Source organism: Aythya fuligula, chromosome 1, assembly GCF_009819795.1.
Source record: "Aythya fuligula isolate bAytFul2 chromosome 1, bAytFul2.pri, whole genome shotgun sequence".
Taxonomy (NCBI): Eukaryota; Metazoa; Chordata; class Aves; order Anseriformes; family Anatidae; genus Aythya; species Aythya fuligula.
Genome location: NC_045559.1, coordinates 178,669,049 through 178,690,397, shown reverse-complemented (window position 1 = coordinate 178,690,397; position 21,349 = coordinate 178,669,049). Strand labels below are relative to the sequence as shown.

At 39.8% G+C, this 21,349-nt stretch overlaps 1 long non-coding RNA gene across 5 annotated transcripts in view; it reads right to left on the bottom strand.

Moving 5' to 3' along the window:
- The window catches only part of LOC116496314, a 31,166-nt gene that overhangs the window by 9,525 nt on the left and 292 nt on the right, over positions 1 to 21,349 (bottom strand). For 2 of the 5 annotated variants that reach the window (XR_004254005.1, XR_004254003.1), the window contains exons 2-4: positions 18,098 to 18,172; positions 15,445 to 15,515; positions 12,591 to 13,015 (exon numbers count right to left, since the gene is read on the bottom strand). This is a non-coding gene — a long non-coding RNA (uncharacterized LOC116496314). Of the gene's footprint in view, positions 1 to 8,965; positions 9,596 to 10,771; positions 13,016 to 15,444; positions 15,516 to 18,097; positions 18,173 to 21,349 lie in introns of those variants that run through there. The other 3 variants (XR_004254004.1, XR_004254006.1, XR_004254002.1) reach the window with 3 other exon arrangements.

Here is a 21,349-nt window from a genome sequence, read left to right as displayed (position 1 = left end):
TCACTAAATACAGTAAATACTGTTCTGAAAAAAAATGTTGAAAACCTATGTTTACACATAGAATACTTACATTATAATGGTTACTGTAAAAGAACTATAATTAAATACAGGAGTCATGGGCAACAGGCTGGTTTTAATATTGGGATATAGTCCTATCTGTGTGCAGGAGCTTCCACGTGGAGCAAGTCTGCAGGGATAACTTCTTTATAGCACCTTCACGTGACTGCCAACCCAGATGAAAAAACAAGACTGATCTTACAGGCTGCTGCAGCAAAGCATAAATAGTCAGAGAAGAGGATGGGAAAGGTAGCTTCCTCCTGGGCACTGATCTGGGGAGTTGGCAATGCGCTCCAATGGGACAGCTCATCGTGTGGACTTTTATTTTTTAGTACAGAAAGTCTGAGAAATAATCCTGGGACTGTGCGATTCATACCTCACTGGAGAGCTATGCACCTAATGGTCTCACACACACAATGTTTTTTAATGGTTATATCAGGATACAGTTGCCCTGCCTGCTGTATGAAGGTGAATGAAATGGAATTTCATTCATGAAATTAAAAAGACATCTTTACAATCTCATTATTAACCCACTCAAAATGCGATTTTGCACTGAAGAGTTTACCTCAGATAAAGAATCGCTGCCTTTTTAAACAGAAAGTAGTCAAACACTAATGCAAAACAATGTAACGGTAAGGGCTAAATATGCAGCCTGAAGTCTCATATTTAGCACTTCTAAAAGTTGCGCCTGCTTTTCATTTCAATTTCCTTTTTGAATGAGCATAGAGCACAGCTACGTCAGTTTTTCAGTCTTCTTATCTTCACTGGGTGCCTTTAAAGACTGCTACACCCGATTGTCTTGTACAACAACACAGACACTGCACAGGAAAGGGAATCCTATCACGCAGCAATTTACAGCATAGCTCCTGTGCAGACCTGTAGTTCTCTCTCCATTAGCAGAAATTAATACAGAGCTGTTCTGCCTTCCAAGAAGCAGATGTTACAGCTCCAATCAGTAATTGTGAATTGGCGCCGTAAAGGCTCCACCCGTTGTCACCCTTTCTGCCGGGCAGTTCTGCAGGGACGCTGCTCTGCTGTACAGCGGCTCAAGGCTCAGCTACACTCAGGTGTTGCTCATGTGGACACTTAAGGTGTTCCGTGTGTACCACCAACCAAATCTAAGAAATCAGGAGGTCCTTATCTCTGTATTTAAACACATTTTTAGCATGGTAACTCACGAAGACCATTTATACTCGTGATATAAATTATTAGTCGGTTGCTCACTGTAAAAACCTACATCCTTTCCCTAAACAGTTACTCCGCTCTGATACCGTATCTACTCAAGGGAAACATGCAGCAACCACAGACACAAATGAACAAATTACTGAGTTCAACCTTTTTCGCCATCCTCCTAATTTCTTTTATTTCATTACAGATTATGGATGAGATCCATCCGCTGCTGTCTAACCTGTAATGAAAGCCAACGTAAGTAGTCTGTTGTTCTACACCTACATTTGCTTATGAATTGACGTTGCTTAGCCCAGCTGAATAATGACTAATTAGCAGTTAAGAGTTTGTATTTTAATACAGTTTCTCGTTCAGTCTCATTTTCCATTTAAGTTCTGACAAACTGATGTAGAGATGGATAAAGCTCTTGATGTAGAAAATCCTTTATACCTCATGTTGTTCTTTGAGGACGGGATAAAAAGTACTAGCTCTGCACATTCTGTCTACAATGAAGGGTCCCAAACATGATACGGACAAGAACTTGACAAAAACAGTTGCAAACTGAGGCTAATTGTCATTTTCAGCATTACTGCAACTAGGTTTTGCACAGAATTTTTGCCACTGTTCAGCCTGCCTGTCCCCTGCCCCAGTGCTGGTGACTGGAATTAACAACAGAAAAATACATCCCCAAAATAGCTATTTTTTTATCGTTGTTACTTCTCACATTGTTTAAGAGGGCCAGCTGAGGAAGACAGAGCTTGGAGGGAGTCGTTATTTCTACCAGGATAATGCACTTTGTGATTCAGGTTGCCCCACAAAGCCAATTTAAAGCTTTCCTCAGAAGCAACCACGCTAAAACAAAAATGCAGAGAGTAAAGTTCAGCACAACGCAGCAGTTAGTCAGAACGCAGAAGCCTCAATCCATTTTCTGTGCAAGCATAAAGCCCAACAAGCCTGAGCACTAAACAGAAAACAGTGTAAACACTTACCTGACCTCCCTTTTCATCCTGTTATTTCTCCTAGGCTCATTACATTGATAGTCATCTTCCCCTCCCTTCTGTAAAGGAAGGAAAATTTCCTTCTCTCCACTTGTTTTTCCTTCCAGATTTGCTTTTCCCTACTCACCTGCATATTTCCTGAAATTCCAAAACTTAAAAGGACTACTTGGATCCAGTCCTGGGGTAGGATACCAAGCCCTGCAAGCGTTTAGCATGGCTGAGGAGTAACGATTTAAAATTCTAGTGTTTGTACTCTCCCACTTGTGAACAAAGTCACAAAATCACCAGGATAAAGTTTAGAAATAAACATCTATTTAGGTGACTGTAATCTGATAAAATAGAGGGAGATTAGCATTCAGTGGAGAGCTCTGCTCATACAGCAAAACCTAACAATGATTTTTACGGATCTGGAACTGTATTATTATCTCTGATACGTTATTTTTATGCTTAGCTGTTAGGAGGATTCAATCTCCACCTCTCTGCTTTAGTAGCCATTTTAAAAGATGCACTGAATACTTCAACAAATGCAATGATTCGTGTCCTTAAATACTTTATAACCAATAAGCGGTAAGATATTTGAGATAAGAACAGCTCGAAAAGCCTAGTGTGTTGAACCCAAATGTAGATACTTTTTTCTCCTGTAACAATTCACGAGCAACATTTATTACCTGTATCCATGACACACATTTTCAGGGGGCAGCTCTTCTAACCACAAAATCTATCTTTCCCAGATTTCTTTTTTAAAGCACCGTAATAACCCTTCTATCAAATATGGTTTCACAGATAGCATCAACACTTGGTGTTTCACCTACAGGATAACAGAAAGTCAGCTCAGGGTAACAGCTACTTTGCAGAGGACAGTGCCAAGACTTCAGGGTGTTACCTCTCAGTAGTCAGGAGCTCCTGCAGTCTTTAAAGGTAGAACGACATATGACAGGCAACGAGAGTGGAGCCAATTTTTAGGAAAGAATATCAACTAACACAAAGAGTGGCCACTATAAATATCCATCCAAGAAAGAAATACCAAAATAGTTTTCCACAGAGACATACCCTTTAACAACAACAAAAAAGTATTCTTTATTTTATTATTATGGTGATCTTGCTACATAACCTATTTGTATTGTCAGGTGCTGAAAGGCGTATTAATTAATTACTGATTTGGAAACTTTTACAGAAATCAAGCTTCTGGCTTGCTACAGACATAAGTATGTAATCATATATTAAGAAGGAAAAGCTTAGGACTTACAAAAATCATAAATAAAAGCTTAAGACATATGAAATATCTGTGTTAAAAATGCATTTAAAAAATGCGTTTAAGGTGATCCCCTAAGACAGTGGCTCTCAATCTTTCTGCAGACTCTTTAGGCTTCATAAACATCTTTTAAGTGGTCTGCAAAATAGTAATTAAAAAAGGAAGCATCCTGTCAGAAGGCTTCAGCTTATGACCAGCAGGTGCAACCATCCACTAGATTTTTTAAGAAGGTCATAAACCAGAGAGAATTGCAAATCAGAAGGGACTGGGCTCTAGAAATCCAAAACTTTTCTGCTTCTTAGTAAGATTGTAAAAAAACATATTTCAACATATAAAGGGGAAAAATAAATGTCACCTTTTAATGATTACTTCATGAAAAGGAGGAAAAGGAATTGAAGAATTCATCTCTGATTAGCAGATTTCAAATGTTGGGCTATGTCCCACATGGAGCGAGCCAGAGGCAGGGAGAGAGATGTTGCCATGTTCTGGGTAAAGTGACTTCCAGCCAACCCCAACACATCTACCCAACTGTGACCGCTCCAACCCCCACAGAAACCCCATCCTGACCGCTGTCCCCAGCTCCATACTCCCATACGCTGATCCCCAGTCCTACCCAGATGTCCCCCTCACCATGTTTTGCACAATGTGCCTTGCTTATAGGCACAGCAACCCCCAGATGACACCAGGAAATAACCTTTTTCCATGCTATGGCAGAAGAAAAACACTCTCTCCCCTATATATTCCTTTCTGATACAAGGGAGAGATTTCTTTCATATCCCCCTTCACCCTGAGCATCTGAACAAGACAAATCAACCATACGTACTGCAGGACTCAGAACACTGAAAGACAACTTTAGTCATATCAGCAACAGATATTTAGCAACAGTAATAGAATAACAATAACATAAAGCATACACAAAACCCCTCATTTCCCATATAAGTATCACACAAACACGAAATATGGAACAAGAAAGGTTACAAAGATCACGCTACTCTGCCAAACTAATTCCTTTTAGAACATGACTGTCAATAACTTGCTTCCAATATTTTGTTTAAATTTTGTAAAATACACGTGCTACGGTCTAATTTTACATTAGACAACTGATTTCTTCAGAGAAACACATTCATATCATTTGAATAAGCTTTATAATTTGGCATTTCTCAATTCAACACCACCGTAGCTGCTAACAAAGATGAACAAAGCATTGGAAAAGCCACGATCTCTGGAAGTTATTTATGGATGCGCTGGCCTGGTACTCGGGACAACAGGGAGTAACCTGTGTCAAGGGCAACTAAAAGCACTGCTAATACCTTACAATTCTGGAAAACTTTCAATAGAAAAAAAAAAATATAAAAGTAATAAGAGGCCTGATGTGAGGACAGGGAAGATTTTTGCAATGTAAAATCACCATTCAGGGAGCTTAGGTAAATTAAAAGAGGTTGGGCAAACAGAAGTGGGATTTTTTTAGAGTATTGAGCAGATATTGTGCTGAGGAATGTTAATGCTCATAAGGAAAGTTTATGTCTGTTAATAATGATAGAAAATGTAAGAATTTCTGACAGTGAGAAATCAGATGTGCATTCAAAGACAGATATATTTGCATCTGCTGAAGCTGAGCAGTCTGATCTTTGTCTGACGGGGACCCAATACTCACTTGTCAGGAAACTGCATCTACTGCTTGTGAGCATGTATGAAAAGGAGAGGCAGCAAAGACAATTAGTGATACTCAAGGACAATGCAATGACTAACAAAACAATTCTGTTACGAGTTCCTGGGGAGGATGTGGTCGGGACAGAGGGGTTAATGCTGCCAGACTGCTCTTCCTGGCTCCCTTCTGGGAACCTCTTGCTGTTGCTGACGGCCTATCTGAGGCTGGAGGAGTAGGGAGGGAGAGCTCGCTACCTTTTTGTACACTCCTGAGCAGTGGATCCCAAATGTCCAGAACAACAGATTGCTGCCAGCCCCTAATATTTTGTACAAACCAGCACACATCCATCTGATCAAACTTTTAACTGAAAACACTGTTTTAAACACCATCAAATGTGCTTTAGCCAAAGAGCTGGTCAACCTACCATAGCCTTGTAGCCCAGCAGGGGTTTGTGGCCCACAGCTTGGAAACCATTCCAGCCATTTCAAAGGGACAATGCTGTCCTCTGCTTCCTCCCTCCGTCCAAACCTTCAGCTTGCTGCGTGAGACATTCCTGCTACTTGATCTGATTTCCAGATTGCATTTAGGGCCTACTATTGCTTTTAGCTTTCTGAAGTAGCAGCAAACCGGCATTTTCCCTTGCCCACAGGTTTGCAAACAAAACAAGGAAAACCGATCTGGCCATCCACAACATTACTGCTGCCAGATAAAGGAACAAAGAGAAGCAGAGGGTTAATAAATAAAAAAATGTGCAGATTTAGGAAAATGGGACAGGTTTGCATTTGATCCATGTTTGAAAACTCATCACCAACAGGCTCTTCTTTACAGAAAAGCTGTAATTTTGCACAGGTTGGATTTTGGCCCCAGCTGGTTCAAGATAAGTGGAGTTTTCAAGACCAGTAACAGCTGGGATTTGTGCACGTAAAAGGATGCATTCACAAAACTAAGGGAGATGACACTGGTGATAAGCAGCCTTCTGCCATCTGAAGGGTCCCTTAAGTTACATAAAACGGTGACCAAAGGCTAATCGCTATTCCATTCTAAGAAACATGGAGTTAGAGTCCCCTATTAAATATTTCCACATATTAGAAACCTTTCTCATGTTACTCCTCGGTCAACATTTTGCCATATGGAAGAATTGATTTGTTTACTGGCCCTGCACAAGAGCTAAGCCATACCTTCCTCATTCATTTCTATGTTGTGTACAGTTCCCACCAATGCTCAGAACTGCCCAGTGTGCCAGCATGACTTCTTTGTTTCAAATACCATTTTGCCAGTCTTTGCTAGCCCAGAAAGATTTCAAAAAGTTAACAGAAGCTGCTAAAAATCCATGCAAGTATCAGTAAAATGGCTTGAGAACTGCAGCTTTTCACAGCAGCGAGATATTACCTATCAGCTTAACAGTGCTGCTCCACCACTGTGACAGGCAGGAGCTGTAGGATCAAAGTCTGTATTTTAAGCTCAGCTGGGACTGTGAAACCCTGAGAAATAGGGAAGCACCTCACCTCTTCAGCTTGCAGGCCCTGTTGTGGTTAGAAAGAGCAGCTGCAAGTCCCTGCCTTGCTGAATGGCAGCGCTGCTCACAGCCTGCTGAGCTCCGGGCTCATGGGGTGCTGCCCCTCCCTGCTGACGGGTACCTGGCCTCTCCTCAGCTCCTGCTGTGAGCTCCTTCTCCGACTCTTCAAGGGTCAACGTCAGGTCTGGCTCCAGCTGAAGAGTTCCCTTTTATCATCTCTAAGCTTTATCACTGCACTTTTTCAGGCCATTTATCAACAGGGGGACCAGCAAAGGTGCCAGTATCAAACTTCAGGAGGCAGCACTGTTAAAATTGCTGATTAATTGCTACAGTCTGCCTTATCCTGTAGCCATTTAGTAACCCACAAAGAATCACTGCGTCAAAGTCTTTGGTGTCAGACTTTTTTTAAAGCTTCTTGGATGACCCTTTTCCGTATTTCTGTTGACTCCTTCAAGTAACTAGCAAAGCTGTAAGAGAAAACTACCTCGTACGAAAGCCAAGATGATGGTTGCCCATTATACCCATCCACGTCCCTATTAATTACATTCTTTATCACATTCACTGGCATTTTGCCTGTCAGGGAAGTCAGACTTATTAGGACATTAGTCCGCGATCATCCCTAGAGCCCTTTTAAACCTGGTGTCATGTTAGCTACATTCCATCCCTCTGTTATCAACGCCAATTTAAGTGATAGATTATACAACACAATGCACAGATGACCAATTTCATTCCTCGATTTCTCGAGGACTACCGAACGAATGATATGCTATCTGGCAATCTGTTAATGCTTATTCAATCGAGTTCAAACATCTTTTATTGATATTTCATATCTGAAATATTCCTTATAATGAATTACTTTTATGTGGGGGTGTCCATAATCTCCCTGGAGTAAACCCTGCCAATGCAAAGAGTTCATTGGCTTCTTTCTCAATGGCTTTGCCTTTAATTATTCTTTTTGTCCTTTGATTATCTATTGAGCTTGCCACCCTGTTAGCAGAATTCCTTTATGTGTAGAATTTACATTTAACAATTTTTATTTTTTTTCTTTTATGAATTCAGCCTGTTGCTCTTCAAAATCTTTTTGTCCTGCCTTACAATAGTTCTACGATTAACTTGCCAGAACCGCGCTCTTTTCTTCTTTGATGTTCAGATTTCACTTCTGGAAAAACATCTGTTTAGTTCTAGTAACCTCCTCTACTGTTCTGCTGTGATTCTTGTTCAGTTTCGTTAGAATCAGAAAACAAAGTCTCTGTGCCTGTCTTAGTCTCTTTTAATTTTTACTTGAATTATTTCATCATTCGTATGCAATTCCTCTTTTTTTTAAACACTACTGGATTTTTTTTGGTATCTTTCTCTCTCCTATAAATACAACAAACTTCAGTTTGATATGACCTATCACTGCTGAATGGTTCTTCTCTAGTTACTTCATCAACCAAGTCCTATGTATTAATTCTAGACTAAACCAAGGGCTGCCCTCACTCTTCTGCATTCTCTAGCTGCTTTGCTCAAAAAAGTAGTTCTCAATGGTACCTAAAAAAAGAACAGCTTATGCATGATAGCCTAATGTTAAGCTTATCTAGTCCATACATTGATAACCGAGATCTCTCATTATGACCAAGCTTTTAGGCTGCATGATTTCTCTAGTTTCCCACAGTATTTCACAGTCACTGTCTCCATCCCGTCAGCTAGTTTAGAGCTCTTACCAGGCTTCTCCTATTCAGATATGGAAACACTCAGAATTATGTTTTGTGGTTTCTTCTATTGATCGCACAGACCAATCTGTTGTCTCGGCATCAGGGAGGCACTAACGTTGCATCATTTCTGTGCCATCTAGGCACTGATATTTCAGTGTCCCCTGGAAAGAAAGGAAAGGGACGCATGCAGACCCACTTCCAGAAAGAGGGTGACATACCTGAGGAATTCCTGATGCAATTCATGCTTACCACTCTTCTGAAGAATCATGATCTTCAAGGTACCAGGGAAACAGAGCAGTATGAGGTAGCAATGTGCCTAGATAGCAAATCAAAACTAGCGTAGGTTCCTTCACAACAGAGAACTTGGTGGCGTTTGAACAAGGACTGACCAACAGGATGGCCTGAATAACTGTTTGTACTTATTCAAGATTTCTGTACCAAGAGATGCTGTGTCAGGAAGGGAATGCACTAAGCAGCAGAAGGACGCTATGAAGTATGGGAAGTCCTTAAAGCTTTTGTACACACTGGAGAACTTTGTAACATTCACATTAACTTCCTTCTGTGAGGAGGGAGAAGACGGAGAGGAATGAGGGATGCTTTCTGGACGCAGTGCCAGTAGCTATTGACTTGGATCTGACAGCTGAGAAGGCCCCCAGGGGCTAGCATTTCATCTGTTCACTGCGACTCCCTTCCTTCCCTTTTGTGAGGCTTCTCTTTGGAGCACCTTTTTTCTGCATTAAATGTGATGTGACACAAGGCACAGCAGGATCCAACAGCTACACTGCGGCATCCAATGAGCTTTCATTATTATTTATTTGCATTACCACAAATCTTAGGAGGCCTCACCCTGGATCCACTTCTCGTTATGCTGGGCCACAAATAAGCATACAACAAAAAGAGTGTGCTCGAGTTCTACGTAAAGAGACAACAGAGATTATTGCAAAGTACAAAGGCAATGACAAAGCATTACTGTGATAAGCATTGGCATTAGTGTACCTGAATAATATCACTATTTTCTAGTTGGATTGCTTTAAGCTTCACAGTGCATAAAACTTGTAAGAAGATATTTAAAGGAAGAGAGCGAACGGTTCTGTTTATGAAGGAGTCAACCAACACATGAGAGGCAGCTGAGGAGAAAGTATCCAGTGTGGTGTGAAAATTTAACAAGCGACTGATGGAAGCTGGTGTCATATGTTGATCAAAATCAGAGTCAACCTCTTGATACTGAAGGAGAGGTATCAGGTAGAAGTAGTCTTGATGGGCCTTGAAAACAAAGACAGATAGCTTATCTTTATTGTTTTAAATCGAAGGAGGAAGTTTAGAAGGTGTAAGTTTGGAAACTGGTATTTACAGTAGCACTTTGAATAGATAATGAGCATTCCAAGACTGCATTTGTCAAGGCAAAAGAAAAAGATTTTTCCAATAAGGATACGATCCATGGAAAACCTGAATGGAAAACGCAATCGTCCGACAGAGAAGAAAGAGCACCCTTAAAGTGTTGGAAAAGGGTTTCCAAAACTGAGATTTAGCCTAAATTTGATGACTTAAAACAAACGACAGCATGATGGTGTCATTCACTGAGGATGCAGAGGTTTTGTGAGGACCTCAACTTAAATATGAAAAAATTACTAACAAAAGACCAATAGTTGCAACTGAATATAAAGAACCAAGAACACTACTGAAGAAAATTTTCATGCATTAGATCTGCTTAAGAGTGGGAAAGAAGATGGGAGGAGGTATATGAAGTGACACATTAAACATTGTTTTTCCTATACTGTGCAATGAGAAAATTCTTTCAGGTCGCATTTATTGCTAAGTTATTACAGCTACTTATGCTACCGTGTTTTGACTTTCAAGAGTTGAAGAAAAACAATGTTCATGATGTTGCAAGATGATGGGTGCCTCATTCAACAAAAAAAAACAAAACATGCTACATCCAGCTCAAAGACAGGACAGTGGTGATACAAGCCAGGCAAACAGCAGCAGAGAAACGGATCTTACAACTTACACTTACAACAGCTAACATGCTGAACGTTCAGGCACATTCCTTTCCTCTTTCCTTTTTTATTGTACAGAACCAGGGCTATCATCTCATTTTGCCACTAAAGGAAGCTTACTCTGGTTTGGTATTTCCAGCTCTTGAAGTATTCCCAAACCTGCACAATGTGTGGCCATGTAGCGAAAGCTGACTCTCTACATTCCACCAACATCAACAGCTTCTCTTGGTGTCTGTTTTCTTGCTCTTTTCCTAGTTTTACTCGTTTAGGACATCACCGCATGGGTCGAACCAAGGTGAGCTGCCCTCCGTGGCGATGAGTAAAAAAAACTGGAGGCATATGAAAGATCCAGGGGATTTTTCACACCCCACTCACTAGCATGTAGCCTTGCTTCTTTTTCTCTTCTGAAACTAGATCTATTCTGAGGCACTTTTTTAATCTAGTGTGGTAAGGGAACATAGGAGGCTGGGTTGAGTTATTTCGCAATCACTTCATCTCCCTCTCCTTTTCTTTCTTCTACCCAACTGAGTGCAAGTAAGAATAAATGCGGCATAGAGGATTAAAAGCTGGAAACAGTAAATCGCTGTGAACACAATGTATGCCGATCAAGAGTTTTGATGTAAAATGAAACATTCAACATTCTCGTTGTTATGAGAAACATTCAAATCACGATTTAGTTTCACATTGAAAAATATCTCCATTTCATTTTATATTCAGAAATCTCAAGCACCATTAAGCTTTTAAACTGGAAATTTAAAATTTGCCATCCTGTAAAGAAAATGGTGAATTGTGTTTTGAGTTTGCTTCAGGATGGTGTAAGTTATGAGTTTGAACAAGAAATTGTCTTCTGCTTAGCACCAGCCATGTTTTAGCACATATAACCCATTCTCCTCTGTTCCTAGTTGCTACTGTCATCTCAAATATTATATATACGCATCCATTTACACAGGTAATTCACAACTAGTCACTAACTCTTCTTTAAAGCCCGTATAATCCCCTCTAATAGGAAAAAAAAATAGCAGAGAAAAACATTTACTGGAAGTTTTAAACTAAATAGACATGTAACCTAAACTTATCATATATTCAGTGCAACAAGAATTACCGGGAGCTATGTGTTTAAGTTCTCCTTTCAGGCATATTTTTGCCATCCATTTTTCTATTTGGTTGGTTGTTTTTGTTTTGTTTTTGCTAATCGTGCTCTCTAGTCTGCTTCTGATCTGAGTTTATGATTTCTTCTTTGGTCTTGCTCTCTCTTCAAATTCCATTCATTTCATGCTGCTCTTGTGCCAAGCGAAAAATAAGAAATCCTGCCCTCCTTAATGTTTACTCACCTATCATTGGATCTTTGCTCCATAGTGAAGAACCTCTAATTGTCCTTACATACAACTCCTCTAGATCTTTACGCCTCAGCTACACTTCACAAATTCTATTTTTTAAATATTAAGCCCCCCATTCAAAAAAAGAAATAAATTGTATTTGAACTCCAGAAGGGAAACACACCAAAAAAGGGCATGGAGTTTATGCCACTCGTGTTCCACAGGCAAACCACCTACATGTAGTTTTTGCTCATTAGGATATAAAAATAGAAGTTGTAGCAATGACTGTACCCATAGCTACAGGAAAAGAACTTCCTCCTCAATCCAAGCATATTTATAGTTATTTTGGGTGAATCCACTGACATACGATATGGGTAATTATTATTGATTAAGCACAATGTACTTAGTTACAATAAAATATGTAGCTCCTGCCTAAGAAGACTACAGTTAATCAGCATGCACGATCGCATTGCCCTTCAAAATGCCAGATCAGTTTAGTTTAATTTAACCAAGTTCCATTGACACGAGTATAAGTGTGTATTTATTAACATTTCAACGTTCAACTCAGCAAGACAATTATGTTAGTAAATCTGTTTGTAATATCTACACAAATACTGGTGGTATAAACAGTTTTTATAGATCTATAAATTTCAAGAAGTTTATGGGTGAAAATACAGAGCAAGTCAGCAACACGCTATTCTGAAAACAACGAAAACAAACAAATTAAAACTCCCTACCTAGCAGCAGTACAGAAGGACTCCAGGTTCACACGGTGAATTACACGAGAATAATGAAATCCCTAATGGATATATTCCATGTATTTTCCAAAAAAGAACTGAAGTCACGCATAAGTCAAACCTCTCGGTTAACCTTTTTATCATTATTAGTTTGTCAACATCAGTAAAAACTAGCTATTGAAAAATTCAATCATTTCAGTGTACTTACAGCTGAATTTTCTCATCATGTGACCAACTATCCACAAAGCCTCAGTGCCATTAAGAAGTTTTGAGGAATATATTATTTGGTACTGCCAAAAAAACATAATTAAAAGAATGCATGTAAATGATATTTATTTTCTAATTAGGAACGTTTTTATGATTATTTCATGTCTAAAGTACATTTGGGGGAAAAGCAGGACTTACATTATCCCAAAAGGCAGGTTCCAGCACAAGCAATGATACAGTGACAGAATTCACAGTAAGAAGTCACAGTAGGGTCCTGATCTTGCAACTCAACTTTCACAAACAGAACCCTGCACTATTGCAGAATCTCCTTAATTTCAATTAGGGCCCTACCCACACATAATCAGTTACAGAGTCCACCTATGTGGGAGTAACAACAGCCAGAACGGGACCCGTTCCTCCACACACCTGCAAAAATATTGGGAGAAAAAAAATAAATTAGTAACATGCAGCAAAGCTTCTGATAGCCTGTTTTACTACAGCATTTAGCACATAATAAAGGAGTTCCATACATATTTAAGTTGCGTGTTATTTATAGGAATCTTTAGTTCCCTTTTTACAGAATGTTGACTTAAAATTGCTTATGGGTTTTACATGTAGTGATAGCACATCATGGGAGCTTCAAATGATATACATTTGAAATATAAATGTAGATATATTTGTAATTATTACTCTGCAAGACCTTGTTATCCTAGTTCCTTTGGTCTACAGTGACAGTTGTTTGATAGTGCTTAAGCCTGCTTAAAATCTGTCTCACAACATACATGTTGAGGAGACAGCACAGGCCTGTGAATTTATTGAGGTCTTCATGATCATGAACATATCTGGCCACATATAGCAGCACACGAGACCAAGGTCTTTGAAAATACATGAGAAATAGCAGTTACTTTTAGACTAAAAGTGAGCTTTTTCAAACAAAAAATCCTTTTGAAAAACAACAATAATTATTTCCTAAATTTAAGCTCTTACTGAACATCATTTAAAACACAGGAAGAACAAATGTGATGTTAAATATATACCACATCTTCACTGTTCACACAAAACTTAACATTTATTATTTGACCTTGCTGTTCTCATTAAACACACATCTATGTTGATCTTTCAAAGGAAGTTACAACACTTTTCTGTATTATAAACCATTTACAAACAGGTCAGCTATGGGTTCTATGAAATAATATTTAACTGGTGATACTACATAAGAGTACTGGTGATAAAGGACCAAAGAACAACCACTAGATCTTAGAATCAAGGAGGAGACATTTCTTCATGCCTTTAATATAGATACAGTTAAGGAAACAACAATACTTTTCAAAAATAAATAAATAAAAACACAAAACTAGGACCAAATGAAAGGATTTGAGAATCTAACAGAGGAACCAGAAGTTCCATACAGATGGAGTGCAGTCATTTTTTCTTTCCTTCCTTTTTTGTCTTTGAACAACCAGTTGTTCTCTTACTGGCTGTGATTTTGTCAAACAACTAACTTGTAAATAAACAGAAAATGGTGAGGAGTATCACTGCCAGGCTGATGGTTTGCAACTGGGCAGGAGGACAGTTGAGTTGTACATTTCAGATGTTACAACACATTTCAAGGCAGCTGTCTTACATTCAATTCACAGCAGTGAATTTGAAGTGTGTCTTTTTTCCTCACGTTACTGCTTTTAAAATATACATTTTATACTTTGAGAAACTCAACTGTGTCTAAAGATGGGTGCTCCAACCCTGTTTAAGAAGTGTTGTATTGTATCTTGGCCCTGATCTAATGTTGCACAGAAGATTTAGAAGTATCAGACACCGGTCAAGTTAGTGCCGCCCACCTAAGCCTGCGAAGTGAGCGAAGCAGCACCTCTGGCAGGTGTCACCTGCCAATTTCTCACTGACTGAGAAGAGGGCACAGACCAAATCTCTCAGGGCAATCAGTTCTGTAGGTGCCATGACCATGAAGCTTGGAAAAGTAATGAAGTCTAGTCACTTCAACGGGCCTGCACATGTCCCCAGCACACTTGTGCAGCAATCCCAAGCTGACACTACCCTGGTTGGTTTCCCACTCCCTTCTAAATAGTTGCCCTAAATTCCTTCGCAAAACACCAAGTTCCCGCTACTGAGAGCAACCCACGTTGTGGCTGGGTTTAAGAAACACACGCCCCGACTGTCAGACCAAATAATGAAGGAAGTAATAAGTGGCAATAAGCGGCAAGTTCCAGGCCAGGCTGGATGGGGCTTTGGACAACCTGGTCGAGTGGGAGGTGTCCCTGCCCATGGCAGGGGGGCTGGAATGAGGTGATCTTTAAGGTCCCTTCCAAGCCAAACCGTTCTGTGATTCTACAAAGTTAACAAGTTGAACAGAACAGAAAATTTCTAAGTCCAAGCTGCAGCTTTTTCTATCCTGGGGGCACAAATTTGAGTCCTTTCTCTAATCCCATCTGCTAAGAACTGTAACTTAAACTGCAGAAACTTGACTTTGTAACCTCTATCCCTGGATCAAATGCAGCTGAAATTAAGCGCTGGATTCAAAAATTATGAGGAGCAAACACAATCCTATATAGCTTGTTTTGTTCAGAAACTGGGCATGTAAACACTGTAGCATAATCATTGTGAAAATAACTAATGAATTTTATGTCTTTACTGTTTTCATTCAGGAGTCACACCACAAACTCAGCTATAACTGAACCCAGATTTTTACACGATGATAGTATAAACGAATCCAGAGAATGTAGAGACTGTTTCAATAAAACCGGCTTTGTTTTGCCACTGTACGCAGGACCCTAAGTATATGTCACTTCATAAAGGTGAAAATTTAACAGGAATAAAATTTTATACATATTTTTTGAACTCACCAAGACTCCAGTGGACTGCCCTTCATGTAGACCCCTGCTTCTCTTCCAGTTTCTTTCTGTATCTCCCAAGGCTTAAGAAAAGTTCAGGGATACATAGCTCAGTAACTGAATGGTGACATTAAGTTTAAAGAATCAATGAATCTATTCAGTGTACCTTGACTTTTTTTTTTTTTTAATATACATAGAATAAGCATAAAGGTTATTTAAAGAATCACCCTAACATCCCGATGCCACTACCTGGATTTAGATCCTAATTATCCGAATTTAGAGAATTATTTTTAATAATAAGCGGGTCCCAGTTCCCTTCTCTAAAAATGGCATCCACTGTGCTCCTCATAGCCTTTCTATTGCCCTAGCACTGAATTTTGACTCGTGTGTTTCTCAGCAAAAAGCCATAGTTGAAATCAGAGGGTTTTATTTGCTGATGGATTCCAGGAACTGATGAAAGAAGGAAAGAAACTGAAAGAGTGTAATGACCTCTCTAAAACTCCAATAAAAGGAAGAGAGACAAAGAATAATCAGTGCAGAAAAGTTAACAGAAAACTGGACATTAGAGGAAAGGTTCGAAGGAGACAACGTGAATAGAAATAGCAAGGGAAATGAACGTAATTTAACAAAAAAGGGTGGAATAAAAGAAACAAAATTATCATCTTAGCAGAGCAATGAGAATGGGGTTTTCAAAACCACGTGACTTCTATTGAAGGCAGAGAATTACATCAACTCTAAATATGCTTTAAGAAAATCTTCAATAGACTTAACTTTAACCGTTTAACTTTAAGCATATGGAGGATCTAAACTCTGCTCAGCTAAACAACTAAAGAAGTGCTTAGACTAAGAAAGATATATATGAATAAATCATCTTGTAATCATTCCCTACGTCTGTAGTATCAAGCATGCATTCAGATCTGAGCCCCAACTCCTTACCCTGCTTGCATGCTGACTCACACTTTGGCGCTCGCCTGGCTCCAGCCTATTGGTTATCAGATAGGCAAAACTCAAGTACAAGACGCAAGGGACTAATGTGGATTCTCTCACCAGCTACACTCATGCGAGTATCGTGACTGAAGTACGAGATTAATTGTTTCATGAGGCAGAGTGTAAATAATTAAGTGCTTAAGGTTAATTTGAGAAGCAGGCCTCAAAAAGAAAACTAAAGGGAAAATAGCTGAGGAAGAAAAAAGCAGCAGACTGTTGAATCTGTATTAAAAATAAATGACCTCTGGGTTATATCTCAATGCACTCTGCCTGAAAACTACTGCTTCTTTTTGGCTGAAGTATTAAATCTTATTTTTAATACATGAGATGGTAAATAACTCTGGCAAAGGTTAAATTCGGTCAGTGGTTGATGACAGTACTAAAGTAATCCTTAACGCTGTGTGCCTATTCAGCTACAGGCACACAGGGCTCATCATCTATCTCTTCTGCCTACTAAACACACTTGCACTTCCAAACCCACTTTGGTGAAATACTGGGAGAGGATTAAGACCCAGTACTCCAATCTCTATGGTAACGACCAGAAATGGAGGAGGAAATGTGGAAATCATAAGCCGCTACTAGGGTTCTGTCCCTTTTACTCCTTCCTCTACACCACAGTTACTAAAGGAAAACAGCAACCGAGCCACTCGGTTCAACACAGTGAGCCAACAAAGTTCTGGGACATCTCTCAGCATCCTGTGAACTTCTGGTCATTGTGATCCATCTGCTAAGCTACGGATCGATCTGTACAGCGTTACTTTAAGCTGTCATCTCTCTGACTGACCATGAAGCCAGCACCAACACTCAGCAATTATACTCTCCCATACGCTCCTGCCACTAATACTCCATCCTCCACCTACAGCTGTAAAAAAGGGAACTCCCTGTTTGTAAAATATATGTTTAATAAATCCATACATCTAAGAATCACGACTTAATGTAGGTAGGGAGCTAGAGTAAGATTACAGACCTGACTAAGGCAGTGAGTTGGAGACAGAATTAGTTCCTCGACAGATTCATCCCCCCTTTCATAAAACGGTTAAATAATGTGTTGCTCTTTTTATAAGAATCGCGAGCATTACTAAAATTTTATAAATGTTTTGAAGCTCAGATTTCAAAACTTCCTAGAAATTAGGAAGCTAGGGAAGCAAATGAACAACTTACATCAAGCCATCTTAAAAAAAGTGAACTGAACAGCATAAAAGCAAACAAATTAGTGCTAGCTAAAGCATTTCCAGATCCCTCACTCCTGTATTAATTTCAATAGCACTTCGTTTAAATGCAGGCATACATATCCATGAAGTTTAAGCTTCAATCTTTCCAACAATTCCACTTTATCTGAGTTTTACCCCACCGTCTAGTGCTGCTGATAAAAATACTCATGTGGACAGAGTTCAGCACGTGCACAGAACTAAGGCTAAAGCAAGTAATAAAGAAATTAGCTAATAAATTCTTAAATTTTGAAAAGGCAAGGACAGGCAATAAGATAATAAAGCTTGAGAAAGTAACAACTGATGTACTGGGGGGAAGATGAGAAATTAAATTATGGTCCCAGCAATTACCCTACAAAAATATCTAACTTTAATGCCAGTTAAATAACAGAATTGATGCTAGGGAGAAGAAAACAATAGAGTATCCCCTCAATAACTTCATAGTCACGATAACCACACTATTTTCTCACCATTTGATGAGTCCTCTTCAATTCGAGGCTGAAGTTTGTGGGTGCTGCAGAGAAGATCACTTTGCAACTGCTCCGCTGTAATTAATCCATAAAGAATGGGCTTCAGTTTTTTTCACAGGTTACAACCCAGCACTCTTCCCAACCATGCAAATCCATTGCAAATGTACAATATTTAGAAGTTACAGTTAGGCAAAACATTTTAGCAAAACTTCGCCACAGAAACCAAGTTTAATAACAAATCTTTCTTAAATCCTCAGGGGCGTGTTCATCATCATGAGTTAGGCCTACAGCTGTGTCAGAATCAGTATCAGGTCTGAATGAAAATATGGTAAATCCAACTTTTTGGCTGTACCGTTAGTCTTATGTTATGCTGAGCATTTCAGACACTGAAAAAAAAATAGATTGAAAGTTGGCTATTGAAAAATCAGGTAGTCTACAGTAAAAAATAATAGTAATTTTTTAAAAAAACTAGGGTTTCCTTTTTCATCTATCTATTTATAGGAAAATCAATAAAGCAGATGCATGTCCTAATCCAGCACATACTTTTTGCAGTCCATACTGCCAAGAGAAGTATCCCTAGATCAGGTCTGAATTGGTGAGTTTAGAATTTTTTTCACTGCCACTGCAGCCTAGCGCCCAAGCGTTCATAAATGGTGACACTTTGGTCCTTGCTAAATTACAGCCTCCATCATTGCTCGCAGACTGCAATGGCAAAAGTAAAGAATTCCAAATCCTGTGTTTGTCAGGGCAAATCGGAGGCCGAATGGCTACAGGAGGAAGCAGAAAACTCATAAATGAAAGAGGATGTTCAACTACAGTCACTAGATTATTACACCGAAACCTTAAACTTCAACCGCTGTCAAATTTTCAGAAGAGGTCTGAAGGGAGGCCTAGCTGAATCCCTACCAGGGATCTAGCAAAGAAGCCTGGATAAGCACCAAGAGCAAGGCAGGGCTTAAATTAGAGAAACAAATATAAAAAATGTTGGAATTCCCACTGGCTGCATGCACATATGCCATCCCAAGCCCAAAATAAGCCGTAGATGTGCAATTCTTGAGAACATTGTTATAATTGCTACGTGTGGGTGTATCTTGGCGCCCTCCTTTTGGTCCTGCTCACGTAGGAACTGGACCAGGGGGAGCAACAGGCGAGCACCCAGGCAGACCAAAGCACCTAGCTAAAAAGTTGCCCGGTAATGACCCAACGCCAGTTTTCATTACAACAAATTCCTCTAATCCTCGCGGTTGTAAAATAAATCTTAAAAACACACAGCGAGGTAATTTGCAAAGTAATGCGTGCCTGAGTCAGAAGACAGCCTCCAGCTTTCTAATCACCCCCGGCTAGCTGGGAGCTTCTGTGCCGTTTGGGCAGATGCGTATCTCGCTTGGGTTTTGCTACCTCCCAACTGGACCTAGGCAATTGGGTTTACCCAAACACCAAGTCGGCTGCAGAGAGGAAACTCCCAAGCACAGGAAGCCGGAGGGGATGTCATCTCAGCAGTGGAGGTTATTACAAGTCCTTCTCTTCCACTCAATACTCATTTGCTTTAGAATTTTAAATTACAGATTCAGGGTCCCCAGATCCTCCAGGGCCTAAATCCAGGGCTCCCAAATGAATGCCAAGGCCTCTAGACCGCATCCAGTTGTCAACAGTTCCTCTCCTGACACAAGACAACTTGCACAACTAGGGGAGAAAAGCTAACATTTTGAGAGACAGAACATTCTCGGGGGCTGGTGCAAGTGTAGGGAATGAGTACGCCTGGGAGCTAAGGGCCATCAGAACCCCCACCACATTTTGGCTTGAAGAACAAAACACATTACTCTGACCTTGCCTCACTAACATAAATGCACAACACGTATACGGAAAAAAAAGGCAGATGAAATAAACTCAAAACATTCAGCTGCACATGCTCCTTCCCCTGGCAACAAGAGCCCAGATAATATGACAAATGCTGCTAACGTCACATGTTACAGTAGTGGGAGCTTCTCCGAGAATATAATGACGCTCTCTGAGGACAGGCATCTCTCACAGGGGCCTGGCACCACTACAAGGTGTGCAGGTAGTGCTGTGATGAGGACTGTGTAAGGAAAGGAGTCCAGGAGAGAGGCTGCAGCTTTACCTCGTATCCGCTACCACGATCAGACTTCCACCCTTCTGATGAGCCCAAGTTATCTGGAATGGAAATCTGACCTAAAGAATTGACATCATTTTGGTGAGGCTCAAAATCCCTTTCCTCTCCCTTCTGTCCTCAGCTGTGTTCCTGCTGTGACTTTTTGGCTTCGCTAGTCACTGAGGAAACACACTGCTGATCCTCTCCCAGATGCTACAGCCAGAGAATGCAATACCCACCTCGTACTGCATGGATTATTAGACTAGAGTGACTGCCTTTCTTACTCCTCCTGATACTCAGTTAAATACTTCACTGTCCCGACCCCCAAATTATTATAATTGTGCAGGATTTAACTCACGTCCCAGAGATACAAATGGAAGATGTAAATCGAGCCCGTTGCGTTCGGTTTATGTTTTGTGCAGTCCTAAGTAATACTGAGAATAAGGATTGTGTAATACAACTATCAGCTTAAGTCTGAAACACAAGAGCACAAGTAGGAACAGAGCCACTCGGTGTGCTTACACATAACGAAATGCTTCTCAGCCAGTACAGGATCGGGGCCTGTGCGCGTTACGTGTGGAATCCGAGAGCGAGGATTAGATATTAGGGGATGTAAAAATCTCACTTTCATTAAAAATCGGAAGGAGACCTCAGAAAAGCCATCCGAAAGGACAATAGTGTGATTCATTTAAGAGAATACCCTGTCCCGTTAAACAGAATGACACACTATCTGCTGTATCTTATTTCTATATTATGGTTGGAAAAAAAATGGGTGAAAAATAATAGCCAGAATTACTTTAGGGCAGAACTATACATAATCTAAGTACAGAGGAGTGGTTGTAAGCAACATCATAATTTTATATTTTTCTTTATTGCTTTCATTGCTATTTCTACTACAAAATTCTAATTTCACAGGCACATAACCTCCAGAAAAAAAAAGAAAAAAAATTGAAAAAAATATGAGACATTTGCTATCATTGTCTTCCGTCCAAAAGCACACTTTCTGAAAATTTCACTCACAATAATTTTAATAAAATAAGAGTGAAAATGTAAAAATACTGCAAACCGCTTATATTTTCTCCCTTTCAAAGAAAAAGGTTTTATGAATTTCGAGTTTTGCATCTGGCTAATTTTCCCTGAGA